The sequence below is a fragment of the Rhincodon typus genome, chromosome 24, assembly GCF_021869965.1.
Source record: "Rhincodon typus isolate 14 chromosome 24, sRhiTyp1.1, whole genome shotgun sequence".
NCBI lineage: Eukaryota > Metazoa > Chordata > Chondrichthyes > Orectolobiformes > Rhincodontidae > Rhincodon > Rhincodon typus.
Genome location: NC_063355.1, coordinates 8,358,554 through 8,371,351, shown reverse-complemented (window position 1 = coordinate 8,371,351; position 12,798 = coordinate 8,358,554). Strand labels below are relative to the sequence as shown.

Here is a 12,798-nt window from a genome sequence, read left to right as displayed (position 1 = left end):
GTTGAAATAATTCCTACTGTAACATTGTTTGTTCTGTAACTCTGTGGCTACATCAGATGTAGCTTAAAAATGTCCTATTATTGGTGTTCACATCCATTCACCTTTCCACTTCACTTGTGCATATTCTGATCTGAAGTTGAGAGGCTTTCACTGGTTTGCATGAACCCCAAACCTCTGTGCTCTCTGATTTCATATATATGCACAATCCTTCATATATCACTCAACAATGCAATTGATGCACAAGTTTCTTGAGAGGATGCAAGAAACCCAGGTTATCTTTATTCGAATACATTCGAGCAGAATTACCTACACAGTTAACTCCTTGTCCCTAAAAGCTTACGTGATGCTGTATGGCCTAGATAAATTTGATCCATTTGCCCCTTGGTTCTGTCCAAAATATTTGAAAGTAATAAGTTGATTCAACCTCAGCATCCAAAGCACAAGAGATTACAATTTTAAAGCTGTCTCAATCCTTTGATGTAGTCTCTCCAGACTGGAATACTTGACATTAGGAGATCACAATGTGCTGAATCATAAGCGTTTTGTGAGATAGGGTTAGAGTTTTCATTGCATAGTGAAACATTCTTAAAATTGACTGTGAAGAAAGACTTAACCATTCTAGCAGAATAGAATTCAAAAACAACAAAGTTATGTTAAATTTATATAAAACCTTGTCAGACCATGCTTGCTCTACTGTGTAAAGTTCCAAACTCGTTGTTATAAAACAGATAGAAGGAGTGAAGAAGGTGGTAAAAGATTTATGTGGACTTAAAAGGATACAGTTATCAGGAAAAACTGAATAGGCTCCTTTTCTCTGGAAAAATGATTGAGCATTCACCCGATGGAAGTCTTTAATATTATGAAGAGGTTTGAGAGGATAAATGAGGGAAAATTGTTTTCACTTGTGAGACTGTCCAAAACTAGGGACCATAGATATAAGACAGTTACTAATTAATTCAGTAAGGAATTCAGAATAGATTCCTTTACTTGGAATGTGGTCAGAAAGCGGAGCTTACTGTCAACTGAGTGGTTGAAGTGAATGGCATAGATATATTTAAGTGTAAGATGTATTATTAGAAGAGGAAGAAAGGAATACAAGTATTTGCCAAAATGGGAAGCTTCTTTGGAGCATAAACTCCAGCATGGACTTGAAGGCTTGAATGGTCTGTTTCTGTATCGTACATTATATATAACTGGGCTACTTGCATTAGTGGTGCTGAACAAAATGTTTAATGATCCTGTAATATTGTGTATGAGTCTGAGATGAAGGTGGAGTCAGGAAACCTGTGGGATATTGAATATGTTAAGCTATAACTGGCAAAGTTGGAAAAGTGTTTTCTAGATAATAATCCAAAAACAATTCTCTGTTAAATTCTCAGGAATATTATTTCCTTATGAAAAATTAATGCAGAACTTTTGGTTTGATATCTTTTGATGTTTCACCTGACACACTAGTCCTTTTAGCAGATCCAATGGGATGAATTGCATGACTAGCTGAAACTGGAAAGAGATATGGGAAACTGTTTAATTCATCTGCTTGGAATTGACTTATTCGTTGTGAGATATAAGAAATATGCCCCCCTTGTTAAGAGTAAAATATGATGGGTAAATTGAGTTAATCCAATTTTGCTAGGATGTCTGAAGAATTAGTAGAAAATGTAACTAGTGTGAGAGGTGCAATAGCTGTCCTAGGACCTCCCTTCTTGCCATCAGAGGCCCAAACACTCCTTCTAAGTGAAACAGCTATTTACTTGGACTTGTTCAATTTAGTATTCTCTATTTGCTTCTCACAGTGTAGACCAAATGCAATTTAAGTGACCACTTGCAGAGCACCTCCATTTTGTGTACAGATATGACCCTGAGCTTTCGATTGCTTGTCATTGTAGTTCTCCACCCAACTCCCATGCTGACATTTACTTCAGCATTCTAGTGAAGCTCAACACAAGCTCGAACAACATTTTAATCTTTCAATCAGCATTCACAGCCTTCAGGACTAAAAGTAGAGTTCAAGAACTTTACATCATAATTCCTGCCATCATCTGGTTCTGTCCAGCTTTTTTTTTTACTTTTTTGTTCCTTCCTTTTTGTTTTGCTGGATCAATTCTGACTTCTTTCTTTATCCTTCCATGTTGAATTCAGGTGGGTTTTACATGGCAATTCACACCTCTTTGTTTCTTCATTATATTCACTACCAAATCTTTCTGTTGCTTCTGGCCATTCCCCGTTCTAGTGGCTTAAGCTCTTAGATTTCTACTTTTTATCAGTTCTGACAAAACATTCACTGTTTCTCTCCACAGATGCTGTGAGACTGCTAGGTTTTTCCAGTTTTTTCTTCTGCTCTTAACATAAAGAGTTAATTCTTTCTGCTAGAATCGGTCCCTGTTGCAGCAAAGTACGTGAAAGGGTTGATCCCATCTTCTGGGAACTAGGGCTAATGCTTACTAGCTATGGATAGACAACCAGATGAAATAGTTAATTCCTTCTGCTGGGAACAGGCTTTCTGGTGACTCCCTGATGCCAGGAAGAAGTGAGAGCAATGCTTTAAACCCTGCAGACCGGAACAGCCTGTGCAGTAGTTGGTTCTAGCTCATTAAAGGGAGGGTTAATATCCTGAGTCATGTCTGGCTACTGCTGCTGGCACAGGAATGCATCTTCCTATTGATGAGGCTTTCCAGCTGAAGGATAAGCAGAATGATGTTGTGACTATGTACTGCTGCTGATGTGCAATCCGATAGCGAGGCCTCGAGACAGCTAAAAGAAGCAGTCTGTGTGTAATGTAATTACAGTGCTGACGAGGGCTGTGATGCAGGATTAGGTGCTATATACAGTACAGAAACTGCTCCGCACTTCAGTAGCACTCCTGAGGCATGGGTGGGCGAAGATGCTGCTTATCTCGGTCAAATGGATGCTTAACTTATTTCAAAATATGTTTTAGTAACAGGATCACAGCGAGGAGATTACTTATTGATGGAAGCACTTCTGATTCCACCACCTTCAAAGCATGTGGTGACTGGATTCATGTAGAATTGTTTTATTTTAGTAAGTCGGCTGCAGAGGATTATTTTTCAAAAGCATTTTTTTTTAAAAAACACCCCACCCCTCCCTGTTGCAGAGCAATGCCACGCTGTATCTTCATCCACATTTCCGACCTCACTTGGAGTTTCAAGGTAAGAGCTACCTTCACTGAGATGGGTGTGAACCTTTAAAAACAAAACCCTTTTGAGAAAGAAGAGGCTTTCCCCCCAGCAGCAGGATAATGAAAGCATGTAATGTGTTAAATGTAGCATTCCCCATTGAAACTGCATTTGTATTTTATTGAGTCAAGATTCTTTATGTGCATAAGGAGAGGAGAAGATTGGAATGGGACAAGTGTTAAAAGGGTGATATGATTTAAACATAATGTGTATACATTCGGGTGAAGATGAGCCAAGTAAGGCTGATGGGTGTTGACACTGAATGGGTGTTTAGGTTGTCATCTTCAGTTGCAGTGTCGGATGTCCCATCATAGATCCTTGTCTTCCTAGCTGAGTGCTTTACGTCTTATGGTTGGACGAATGATGTCTTGTGACAGCTCAGGCTTGCTCCTGGTTATGGTACTGTCTGCAGTAACAGTCTGCACCACAGGAATATTGACAGAGGGTTTCTGTCAACATTGGGACCCATTTTAGAAGAGAGGCACTCACCATCATTTCATGATGGGAATCTCAATAATCAATCTTGTCCTGCTTTTCCAGCTGGTTCTTGACGTCCTATGTTACTTCTCACTGCAAAAGTTGTGATGGTCAGTGATGTTTTTAAGCTCTGGCCCCTTTCACTACGAAAGAAAGTTGCCTCGATTGGTGTAGAAAACGCAATTGGAGAAAACAAGTGTTGACCTCTGAAATTGAGGTAAAACCTACAATGTTTTTGTTGACTTGGAAATGATGACGATGCAATTGAGCTGTCATAATCGGGTGTTTCAACCTGCGGGTTAGGAGCAGCCATTTTGTATCAGAAATGTGGCATTGCAAATGGGTGATGAACAACACCCCTCTTAAAGAAGCCACTGGGGTGTCAGGAAATCATTTAAGGAGGAGTTTTAAACACAGTGCTGTGTGTAGGTTGTCTCTAACAGTTTCAGGCAAAAGCTACAATAACCAGGGTTAGCTGACAGAATGTGCAATTACCTCCCCTTACAATGTTCTACATTATGTGACATTCTGTTTCCCTTTCAGCAGCTACAATTAGAAGCATCAGCATATTTGGTACTTTTATTCCATTTTGTTCACTTTCAGACATGTAGGTATGTGTCTCATTGTTCTGTCCTCTTCATAGTTTCTCCTGAATCATAAGTTAGAAACAAAACCAGGTCACTGTCTAAAAGCTTAAAGTGTGCAGACTCAAGCTGCCTACATAATTTTAATCAGCTGTAGTTCTGGAGAGATCAGCGTTATTCACGGTATTGGAGCTAGAGGCAGTAAATTGTCATAATCTACACTCTGTTCTCATATGAGTGACCTTGTGGGATCAGATGGAGTAGTTTTTCATTTCAGCATTTTATTTAAAATGCCTTTTGGAGCAAAACAAGTCCTTATTTAGTGTTTTAGAAATCATCAGAATCATGTACAGTATTTCCAACTGTAAATAATTGTTCAGTGGAAAAAGCTGGATTGAAACAGTTAATCCATCATTGGGAACTTTTTCGACAATCTCTCTCCTCTAGCTCAGAAGAGATGTGTTTAAAGGTGTGAATTCTTTACAAAATCTCTGTTTCTAACCTTTAGGTTTAAAGCAGATAAATCCTTGATCATGAGGACAGAGAGGTGGAGACAAGTATGGAAGTCATTCCTTTAAATTGTTGAGAGTTATCGAATGACCCAACTGAATATGACAGTACCAGACGTACAGTGACCCTATGCTCAAGTATTTCCCTGTAACATACAAGCCTGCGCAGACACTCCAATGCAGTATTCAGGGAGTACTGCATTAACCACTGTGCGGCTCTTTTGAGTGAAGCATTAAACCAGAATATTTCTAGTGGCTCTCATGGTGCTTTTCGAGCTAGAAATTTATTTGAATCCTTGCCTACATTGATTGGCAACACCTCAACTTCAACATTCTCATCCTGGTATTCAAATCCCTCCATGTTGCTGTAGTCACTTGCAGTTTTACAATCCTCAAAATCTCTGTCAAATTCTTCCAATTCTTGCATCTTGTGCATCCTCGGAGTCTATCACCACACCACTGGTAGTTATGTCTTCAGCTCTGGGAGTTCTCTCCTTGAACCTGTCCATCTCTCTACCTCTCTTTAAGATTCACCTTTAAACCTATCCATCTGACCAAGCTTTTAGTCATCTGTTCTGATAATTCTTTATAAGGCTTAATGTCAGATTTTGTTATAATACTGCTGTGAGACACCTTGAAGTGCTTTCCTAGATGTGCTTGAAGAGATGTTTCTTTTGTGGTACACTTTCATGAAAGGAATTTTGCAAATACACAGAGAGGGGTCAGTGACATAATGGTGCGATGATGCTGGTTATAATGTTCATGCGAAAAGAAAGAACTTGATTTCTATGACGTTGTTGTCATCCTCAGGACACCCGAAGCCAGCAAATTCCTTTTGAATGTAGATGCTGTTGTTTTCAAGACAAATACAGCACAGTAGAGATTCTGCAGGTTGGTGTGTTCAAAATGATGATTCAAGGTGTCCAGGGATATACATCAACCAGAGAACCTCCAGTACCATTCCCATTAAATGCCTTGTGTCCACCAACTGTCGACTGTTGTATTCCAGTTTCCAACCAGGTCAAGATCAGTAGCAAAGGTCGATTAACATAGTTAACTAAGAATGCCACGCCATCAGTGACTCACCTTCAGATTTAAGTCGATGTGGCAGGCTGCAGCCTTGTTTATCACCATATCCTGGTCTTTTACTTCAATCCAAATAGAATATAGCTTAATTGAAAATGAAACATTCACTGCTAATTTTCAGTGATTTTCACTTAAAAGTCACTTAATATCATTGTTAGAGGTTTTTAAATTTTCAAGTAATTGAGAAGGACAAATTTCTATGAAAATTATGAGAAAAATATGTCAAAATGGCCATAATGCTTTCTAATTTAGAGTTTATTTCCAATTTAATTTGAAATTTTTAATGTTGCCTAATTGTTACATTACCATCTTTGAGCCTGCTATCCAAATGCAACCCAGCCAAGTAATTTTAATAGAGTAGGAATGAGATAATCCAGTAACTTTATGTTCCTATAGTAACTGTCAGCTGCTGTCAATACACAGCCTTAATGTTAAGCATGGTAAAGAATGTTGTTTTTTTGTTTTAAACTTCAAAAATTCTTAAAAGGAAGTCTATTCTAGATGCGGTGATGACGAATACTGCAAACGTGTCTTCTCACAGCGATATGCTTTGTTCAATTGTATAGACATCTGTAGATTGTGTGTCGTGTGTGTTGATCATTAATGTGCCTCTACTAAGCAGATTTCCAAAAATGATGATTGGAAGTCAGAACAATCATAAAGAATAATATAGTTTGTTTTTAAAATAACAACTAGCTAAAAAGGATAGGAATTTAACTTGTTTCAAAAAAAAACAATTCAATTTGAACCTGGGTAGAATGAAGATATTAATCTGAACAAACAAGGAAGGATTATAGTATGTGAGATACTGAAAGGTCAGGGAGAGTCGTAGATAAATCATATCAGTAGTCTGGCTCCTATGGCACAGGCCATAATGAATTAGACATTAGTGTGTGTGAGGATCCTGGACCAGACTGACAAATTTATATTGCTAAGGGCCAGGAAATTTTTTTCTAAAGTAGATGAAGTGTGAGATCGGGGGCAGAATAAATAAAAGAGAATAAAGCAACAAGATTCTTTGGTTTTAAACAAACTAAAATAAAGTTTGCAAGACAATTTTAGTACATTCATTATTGTTTACATACGTGTGCAACTTATATTCTAACACTCAGAATTGACATGTGACAAATATGTGTAACAGACTCTGATCGAACACCCCACAGTTTGCATCAAATACAGATACAATCAAGATAGATCCCAGAGTTCACTCAGCACTCTAAACACAATCTGTGTAAGGAAGCAATACAGCTAATGGCAGCATTCCTAACATCCCTAGTGTGGTCTACTTCTGTCTCTTTCCCAACAGCCTGCAGTCTTTGTATCTCTTCAGTGACCCTCAAACTGTCCTGAGTATTATATTAGCAGCAACACCAAAAGCTCCTCTCCTATTGCTAGGCAGAATTGAACTTTGCAACTATCTGTTCCATTTCTATTACATTCTCAACAACAGTGGAAATGGATTTCGGCATGAGGCGTTTTACGTTCTGGGCTTACTTTGCCAGAAATTGATTTCCTCATTCCAAGAAGTACCCTCCTCCTGTTATAGGGTATTTCTCTCTATCCACATTATCTCCTCCTTCTCCCCCCACTCTGGTCTTTGCCAATTTTCCAGAGCAGATTCCTTTCTCTCTGCTATTCAGGATGCCCAGCCTGGCTTCCTCCTCCCTCCACACTGGTGCATCTGTGCTTTTCTACCTCTCCTGTCACCCCAATGAAATGTCACTTTTACACTGAGACCCTTGTCAGCCTGGTCCTCAAGCACCATCTCCGAGTGCCCTTCCCAACAGGAATTTTTATCCCATTCCATCTCACCAAGACACTCTGCTTTCTTGACCAAGATAATTTCCATCTTACCACAACCTCATCCCCGCAGTTTCTGCATCTCTTCCCCCTTCACTGTTGAGCAGCACCACCGCTGAGATAAATGAAGTAAGCTCACTGGCTGGAGTTGAACTTCTTGCTGGAGCTGTAGTGAGTTGTATCAGTGCTATTTCAACACCTTTCGGTTGTTCCCCAACTAAATTATAATCTCCCTCAGTTTGCTGTTATTGGCAAATCTACTCAGAGTTGTTCATATCTCTTCACTTCTTCTTTTCTCCCTCTGTCTACTCCTGCTGTTCTTTCTTCCCACTACTTCCATTTCACCCATTTCCTTTCCCTTCACCTGTTCAACACTCAACTCCTCCACACCTGTTCTTCTCTATTTTGGGCAGAATTTTTCAAATGGGCGTGGGGGCTGGGTTCCCACCTGGCTGCCCTCCAGAAGGTTGGCTGGAGGTGAGCTTTCGACCCGTCACGCGGGAGGACATCCCACCTCCGATAACAGCCAGCTATCTGATTGGCCAGCAGCTCTGTTGTCACGGCAGCAGAACCTGGAGAGGTGAACAATGCTGGGAACACCGGCAGTCCCAGCAATCAACACAGCAGACCAGGTAGGTACTTTGTGGGGGTGGGGGCTGAGGTGAGGGAGTGATTAAGGAAGGAGGGGTAAACCCAAGCAGAGAGGCTGCCATCAGTTTGAGGTGGGAGGTGGGGGGAGGGGAAGCGGGTGGGGAGGTCGTGAGGTGGGGATACCTGATCCCAAAGGAGGCTCCAGCCTGAGGGCTGAGCAGGATGATCAATTGGAGTTGCCCATTCCTAAACTTCTCCTGCAAACCAGAATATTTTGGGAAGTGGCCCTTGAGTGACCAATAATTGGCCTCTTATAGGTCTTAACTGCAAGGGCAGACTCCCAGGCTCCCTATAAAATTATAAACGGGACAGGCAAGAAGGTCACTTGGGGAATTTTACACTGCCCACCCAACCCCCATTTGGAACTCTAAAATTACTCCTTCAGTTTCTTCTTTTGTATTTACCTTATTATTTAGTTTTGCATCCCTTATTTATCTCTAATTTTTCTTTGCTCTGTTTCTTATGGCATTCTGCATCAGGAAAAGGATAGGACAGATGGCTGAAGAAAGAGATACCAGTCTGAGGCCACACGTGTTCTACGGATGGAGGGAGGCACATTTGGAAACGTCTGCGTCAAGACAGGTAAAGCATCAGCCTCAACATTGCACATATTTTAATGTGATCAGTTTGATTTCAAGTAAATAAAAGTACAAAAGGTCCTCAGTTACTCTTCAGGGATCAGTTAGAAAGAACCCTGCATGAAGGATGCCCTTCAAAATGCTGATGATACTCTGATGGTAACGCCCGAAAATGGTTTCAGAAAACCATGAAATGTTTACTGTACGCTGTCTGCAGCAGATCTGGAGCAAGTTTGTCCAGGTCATACCTTCATGATGTGACAGTCACACCAAAACTGCATCAAAGCGATCGGAAATGTGCATTTTGGGGCAGTAGTTTGTGCTGTAACCCCAGTAAGAGGATAGAGTTCACAGTCTGGCAGTGCAGCCTGTCAGTGATGTTAACTCCCTCACTCTGAATTTCTGCTTTAGGGCTGGCAACTGGAGAACCAGCTGCACCGAGTCCAAGGTTGTATGCTGTTGGTTTTGAACAGCCTTCAGTCCTGGAACTACTCCATATCCAAGGAACATCTTCTGTTTCCCTTCTGCTGCTGCATATTGTAACTGTTCACCAGATTTCAACAGGCAGCATAGGCCACCGTTACTGGGCAGGGAGCGTACACCAACATGCTGTGCCTGCACTCCACAGTTACCTCCAACCTCCAGAGGATGCCCACCCTCCCCCCACACACACGCTCTCTCTCTCGCGCTCTCTCGCTCTCTCTCTCTCTTCTCTGTCTGCTGGATCCAGGACCCGGAAACTGGGTAGGTGGAAGCAATACTTTTCAGACATATGTTCAGTTTGTTCCTGAACCTTTCAAACCTTCTGATGTGAGGGTACAGGACTGCCATGTCAGCTTCTCAAAGTATCGTTGCACCTTTGCTCTAGAACAGGTAGAAGGTTGGTAAGGGCAGCAGATCTTTACTCCCTCTTCTGTGGGACTGTGATATGCCCGTACCTGCACTCGTCATTTTGCCTGAGATCAGTTTGGGACCAGCAGGGCTAGCCCAACCCACGAGACAAGCAGCAAATTAGGCTTGTTAAGAAACTTGATAAAGGTAGGTAATAGAAACCGACTAGAATTTTCCTGTTAGCCCACAGTTTCCGGATAGTTTGGTGCCATTCACATGCTTAAGATGGGCATCCAGCAGCAGGCATGTCAATGGATTGCATTGTGACAGTCAAGTGCTGCCCTCTGGAGAGGCTCTCGCACAGTCTTCTTAACTTCCTCCCATTCCCGTATTGGGAGCCTGGCTGCTTTGTCTGCTTTTTAATTGAACTATAAAATATTACTAAGAGCGCACCTTCATGTTAGGCACCATTGTCAGTTTACTTACCAGTCATTGCAGCTGGTTGTTCACCTGGAACTACCAGGCCATCCAGCTTCACGTACCCATCCGTTCCCCATAATTGGACAGGAACCTGTCTCCATGCCAAGTCAGAGAGAGACGCGGTCCAATTTCCAATGTGTGATTGTTGACCCAAGGGCCAGAAATAATCCCAGTTCCTGTTTCCCACCACCAATGCAGAAATTTATCTATAACTCTTCTCCCCTCCATCCCCCACCACCACCGTCACCTGCTCACATCCATCAAGGGTATTCCCTGGAAATCTCAGAGCATACTGAGTCTCTGTTCTTTGTTTTCGTAACCATTGCACTCCGTCTGGCATGATGAATGGGTAAAAAGCAGTTGTTAATCTTCTCCTCTCCTGAGTAAAGTGTACATTGTGACCCAATTAGAAAATTGGTCTGCTGAACAAAATAACTGACTGATGTGATTAGAGTTGTGATGTACTCTTGGGCCTGCAGATAGATTCCAGGTGTACAGCACGTACTTCAGCACTGTCTCTGCATTGCAGAGAGAGGCATTCTCATCGATGTAATCTATCCCTGTCTTTACCTTGCAGGTCATATCTATATCTGCAGGTTTGTTACAAAGTTACATCTGTAACACAATGGTTTGAATAGCATGGTTATCCTTTTAAATATTTCAGACTACTTTTCTCATTCTTTTTACATCTTCTAGGGTGCAACGTTTTGCTGTGATTTTAGACCCCGAACCTGTTTTTTTTAAAATATTAGTTTATGGAGTGCAAATGTCATTGGCAAAACCAGTATTTATTGCCCATTCCTAATTTCTCTTAAGAAATCACTGGGGACGTGTCTTTTTGAGCCTCAGTAATCTATATGTAGGTGCTCTCATTGCGCTGTCAAGTAGAGAGTTCCAGGATTTTGATCCAGCCAGGATGAAGGAATAATAACATAATTGCCAAATCAAGATGATATGAAACTTGGAAGAAAACTTGTACATTTTCTTACAAGCTTCCTGCCCTTAGACTTCTGGGTGCTAGATGACTGGAACTCTGGGATGCTGTTGAAGTAGTTTCTAACAATCTGCGACAGTGCACCTTGTAGATAGCACACATTGCTGCCGCTACATGTGGTGCTGGAGAGAATTAATGTCTAAGGTGGTGAATGAGGTGCCAATCAAGTTTCTTTGCTTGGATGTTTTCAAGCTTCTTCAATTTTATGGAGCCGCACTCATCCAACCAACTGGAGAGTGTTCCATCACATTCCTGACTTGTGTCTTGTGGATGGAAAGACTTTGAGGAGTGACATGGTGCGTTACATGCCATAGAATGTCCAGCCTCTGTCCTGGTCTTATAAGCACCATTTTTATATGGTTTGTCCAGTTAAGTTACTGGTAACCACCATCCCTTCTTGCTGTCAAGGTTGTAGGTAGTGAAGGTTGGTGATGGTACTGTTGTTGTATATGATATAGTCCCTGCAGAAAACTGTAAATCAAAATAACTAAGTGTATTGACTGACCCTGAAGGAAGAAATACAAATACAAATACAATTCCACTGTTTGTAGCCTTTGCTTTAACACAAGTCAACATCAATGTAAATTACACATGAATTAACAGGTAAATGATACTTCAGATGCACTGGTAGATTTCATTTGAAATCACCGATGCAAAAAAGATTTGTCTTGCACATCCGTAAGCAGCCAGATCACCCCTTTCACAAATGTTGCATGCTAAACGATATAGTTTTCTTTATTCACACAGGATAGTGAGGACCCAATCCAACAATAGTTTCAACTTTCAAGTTTCACAGGTACAATAATCATCAACAAGGAACACATCTAGGAATCCTATCTTTTAAGCCACAAAAGTCCTGATGTAAAACTGCCCCGTGTTTTTTTTCAACCAACCAAGTAAAGTATCCGTGTTCACAGTTTGGTCACATATGGGAAACAATCAGTCTTTTCGTGTCTCTGAGTTGTTCACAAAGCTTTCCAGGTTTTAGATTATTTTTAAGCAACTCACATAAAACCTCCAAGAGTTAATTTTTCTGCCAAACACTCATTACCAGCCGTAGGCTCACTCTGGCAGCTACGTCCTTCAAGACTCAGTAAGCAGTGGTGTTCACGTAACCATTCTTGTTGACAAATGTTGTAATCCCCAGCCAGTATTTATTCTGTGCCTTCCTACCTTTAGAGCCCCTCTTCCAAGTGATGTTCAACTTGGCGAAAGTACTGATTCATCAGCAGAGAGAAGATTGTAGGTGGCAAATAACCCATGTTTGAACTGGTGCCGTGAGTAGTCAATGTTTACATTCCTGGGTCAAATACCTCTTCGCTGTGTGACTTTGTGCTTTGACTTCAGTTTGATTTTTGGCTAGGAGTCCACGCATCTATGTGAGACTGTTATTTGGCAAGTCTATGGGGCAACCATTCAAATTATCATTAACAAGAATAACTAGGGTAGGTGGTGCCATTTTTCTGCCCACTCCCTATATTGATGCTAGGCAGTCAGTTAGCTTTCTTTCTCATGGTATAATTACGTATGGAAAATTGATAGAACTGAGTGACCTGCTAGGTCATTTTAGAGAACAGTTACGAGACAACCACATTGCGATTGCAGATCCCCCAG

The 12,798-nt window shown here is 41.1% G+C and overlaps 1 long non-coding RNA gene across 1 annotated transcript; it reads left to right on the top strand.

Moving 5' to 3' along the window:
- Window positions 1-8,169: 8,169 nt before the first annotated feature.
- LOC125485928 lies at window positions 8,170-12,486 on the top strand. Its single transcript, XR_007264633.1, has 3 exons — window positions 8,170-8,282; window positions 8,781-8,883; window positions 12,364-12,486. It is a non-coding gene; the product is annotated as an uncharacterized LOC125485928 (long non-coding RNA).
- The last annotated feature ends 312 nt before the right edge of the window (window positions 12,487-12,798 follow it).